General features: G+C 34.6%; 1 long non-coding RNA gene across 2 annotated transcripts; it reads right to left on the reverse strand.

The window, feature by feature from the left end:
- Positions 1-241: 241 nt before the first annotated feature.
- On the reverse strand, positions 242-3753 carry LOC111926357 (uncharacterized). Of its 2 annotated transcripts, none has more exons than XR_002862869.2 (4): positions 3705-3753; positions 3519-3573; positions 1324-1492; positions 242-510 (listed from the first exon to the last, which is right to left on the reverse strand). It is a non-coding gene; the product is annotated as an uncharacterized LOC111926357 (long non-coding RNA). The 2 variants fall into 2 exon arrangements; XR_002862868.2 differs by having other exon boundaries at positions 3687-3753.
- Between the last annotated feature and the right edge of the window lie 393 nt (positions 3754-4146).

The raw sequence follows: 4146 nt of genomic DNA on the forward strand, positions 1-4146 counted from the left end.
TAATTATAATGCCAGATATTAATATTAAAGCATGAACATAATCTCACATTTTTTTGATAAGTATTCTTATTCAATCCTAATAAGCAGCATATTTTATTCTAGTGATGGGGCTCCCTAATCTTTTCTCAACAGCAGTCTTGCTAATCAACGTGAAACAAACTACCAGCTTCTTCAGAGAACAACTGTGTCTCTGGTCTGAACAGTAATGGAGTCTGACAACAGGTTATAACCAGAACTTTATTGAGGCACTAGGAAAGATGAGCAGCAATGAAGCCAAATGGTGATTCACCTGATCCCTGAGAGTGAACACAGGGTCAGCAACGTTGCCATGGCTCTGGTGGACTATCAAGAACTCAATGTCAAGTCAATCGTGCAAATGAATTTTGAATGCAGATGAGAGTTGTGTCACTCCTTGGCTCCAGCAACATGAGTGTGAGCTGAGAGAATCACACTTCACATGGCAGAAACACGGACTACGTGTCATCTCAGATGATGTGGGTGACATCCTGCCTGTGTGACAATGGGGGCAGGCTGTCAGACTGCAAGAAAAGAGAGACTTGCACAAATAGAACAAGCTTGCAATAGAAGCACTCCTATAAAATTTCTAAAATTATAAAAATTATATAAAATTTATAAAATTTTATAAAAATCACAGTTCTCTGCTTCTGCTCTATTGTCAAGATTAGATCTGAAGGTATTTGTCTACATCATCAATAGATATTTATCTAGAAACTCTAGACGAGTTTTGTTCATTTTTTCCAAATAATATTCCCTGGTTCATTCATTGTTCTTTAATAGGAACTCTTTGAGAAAGGAAACTGTCGCTTCCTAAGACTTGTCAGACTTGTACATTTTTACATTCTATTTTCTGACAAAATACCCATGAAGAACAAAATCAGATATGAGCATAAAATTTATGGAATAGCATTTTCTGAACACAATATTTATGAGAATTTAGTAATAATATTTTGCCCTATTTAATTTCAAACTAAGATCTGTGTATAGAAAAAGGTAGTCTAATTATCTACTGGTATATTTTTGCTGGCAGTGGGAATGTGATTCTTCAATAAAAGCAAATAAATCTGTGGTTCATGATTATGCCACCTCAAAAAGGCATAATCTGTTTTTCTGTTTGTTGCTCTCTGACTGAACAAAACAATACACAGCAACTATTTATACTTTTAAAGCCCATTTCTCATTACACTGTGTTGGATTTAAGGCTCTCTGATTTACCTTCACCTTCACTCAAGGGGCAGAACTGGACCAGAACTCTAGCTGCAGTCTTATTAGAGCCAAGCAGTGCAGAAAGTTTAACTTACATACCTTATGCACAGAATTTCTTTTTCTGTTACTCAGGACAGTAGAACATCATGACATTCCCAGTATGCGACCTACAAGTTGCACAGGATTGCATCCAGGTGGGTTTTCAGTATCTCCAGGGAAGGAGAATCCACAGCCTTTCTGGGCAGCCTGGTTCAGTGCTCTGTCACCTCTGCAGTAAACAAATTTTCCCTCATATTCAGATGGAATTTCAAGTGCTTCCATTGGTGCCCATTGTACCTTGTCCTAAACTTCTAAATTTTCTGTGGTAAATATCAGTTTATCCATTTGTCTTCCACTTCCCAGTTGAGCATTTGTGAAAAGTTTCTCCTGTATTTCTGTATTTAAATCATTCATGAAAAGCCAGAACTATACAAGACATGAGAAAACTTCTGCAGAACCTGCCTAAATACTAACTTCTGATTTGATAGAAAATCACTTTTTAAGACTTTTTGGGCACATCTGATAATTTTGCACATCTTTAATACTAATCATCTTAATCTTATCTTTTGCTTATAAGTGTCACAATAAAGCAGCTTCAAAAGATTTTGTAAATTCAAAATATCCAACATATATGTTTCTTCTCCTTTATCTGTAAGGCTGTTATCCTATCACAAAAAGGAAATTAGATTATTCTGACAAGCTTTGTTCCCAAGAAATCTGTGCTTGCAGTTAGCCTACTCTTATGCTATCTCTAGATGCTTATAAATTGTTTGAATATTTGTTCCAGCTTTTTTCAAAAGGAACTAAAGCTAACTCACACATAATTCTCTATTCCTAGTTTTTCACCTTTTTGAAGATGAGAACCGTGATTTTCTTTTTTTTCCCAGCTCTCCAAAACTTCATAACCTTTCATGAATTCTGTATGGTTTCAGCAAGTCTTTAAAGTTTTCTGAGTAAAATTCAATTGGACTATCCAACATAAAACTTCTAACTTATATTAGAGCTCTTTAATGTACTTTTCCTTTCTCCAGACTGAATCTTTACCCCCTTCTTGTTGATTATGTGTCAGCTCCCTGATCTCAGACAATCTTTTTAGCAATATCTGAAGCTAAAAAGAACATTAAACACTTCAGCATTCTTGGTATCATAATCAGTTCTTCGTTCTGCTCAGAATTTCCTTTTATCTTCATCTTGATACTAACCTGCTTACTGAATATCTTCCTGTTGTTCTTTATAACTCTTGCCAGTTGTGTCTTATTTTACATCTTGGTCTTTTACAAATTTTTTCCACATATTTTGTCCTTAACAATTTGACCTCTTTTTCTGTGTTCCATATATTCCCTTCATGCAATTAAAATCCTTAAACAGTCAATACTTTACCCAAGCTGTGGGTTTTTTTCTAAACTTCCTATTCTTTCAGTATTTGTGGCCTGTGATTATGCTTTTAATATAGTTTCCTCATTAAGCTGCCAAATTTCTTATTCTTTAGACTAGTTTCTCACAGAATATAAGTTCCCAAAACTCTTAATTATTGGTCTAATAAATTTGCATGTTCAAGGTTTATTTAATCTAATGTCTGAGAGTCAGGAGTTTTCCCCAAGGGAAATCTATAAAAGCAGTTGAAAGCATTTTAGCTTTCCCTATTCTGTGGGTTTTGACCTATTTCCCACAACTATCCAGGCATTTTCATATAACAAATCCCCTGCTATTGAATGACATACCCTGGATCTCTCCTGCTCTCTTGCTGTGACACATTGCAATTTGTTATTACCTTTGTTACTGGTCTCATTTTATTTTTCTGAGGGACTAAAAATAATCTTGGGGACTGGAGTTATGAAGAAATATGTGTAGGAAATGCTTAGAGAAGATTACCTATTATGTACTTAGTTGTAATTCTCGAGGGATATTGACATTAGGGCAAATAAATCTTCATTAGTTGCTCTATCTTCAACATTAAATAAATGTGTGCAGTTGCTAATTTTCTTTGTATTTTTCATTAAAATTACCATTCAAATTTTTACCTTAATATCAAATACTTGTACAAAATGGTCTACTATCTAATGAGTTCTTCAGCATTTGTTAACCAATTATTTGTGCTAAACCACAGGAACTTAATTTGCTCCTTTTATAAGTTACCTTTATACTCTCTCTCTGAAGATAACTAGAAAATAAAAAGAAGCTCAGGAGAGCAAAACTTTATGATGAAATTTGAAAAAATTAAATTATGGGTAGCTGATATCAGGGGTAGCTGATACCTGTACTTTTGCTGAAGCTGGATTTATACTGTCTTTCTTGACCAGGACTGAGAGACTGAGAGGAAAGAAAAAACCAAATATATGAAATATAACTAAAATAAAATGAAAAAATAGTTGAAGGTCTTCTTATCCAATTCAGAAGTATCCAACCCAGAATGCAATGTATACATGATGGTGAAATTTTACTCATTATCAGATAGGCGTATGGCTTATTTCAAATCTATTTGTGGAGAAGGGATACTGCCACAATGTTAATGGCATATAATGCTCATAATGCAATATGAATCACAATAACAATCCTAAATAGCCATTATGGTAAGAGCAGTGAAATGGAACTTGAAATAAACAGTGCAATGAGTGCATATCAGTTAGCTTGAAAGGATAGGAGCTTTCCAGTGGAGGAAGAGAGACCAAATACAGTATCTATTAAAGGACTATTAAATGTGAATATAAAGCGCCTCCCTAAAGCCAAGTGCAACTATTTGCCATTGGAGTGGGAAAAAACAAATACATAGCTTTGTTGCCGTAGGCTAGGTTCCTTTTAATTTCCTGTCTCTTCCCTGTAGGATTCTAATAATATGGTTGAACTCAAATTGCAAACCTTACTTCAATGTAGGCACAACTCTGT

Source organism: Cyanistes caeruleus, chromosome 3 (genome assembly GCF_971803275.1).
Source record: "Cyanistes caeruleus chromosome 3, bCyaCae1.hap1.1, whole genome shotgun sequence".
NCBI classification, from domain to species: Eukaryota; Metazoa; Chordata; class Aves; order Passeriformes; family Paridae; genus Cyanistes; species Cyanistes caeruleus.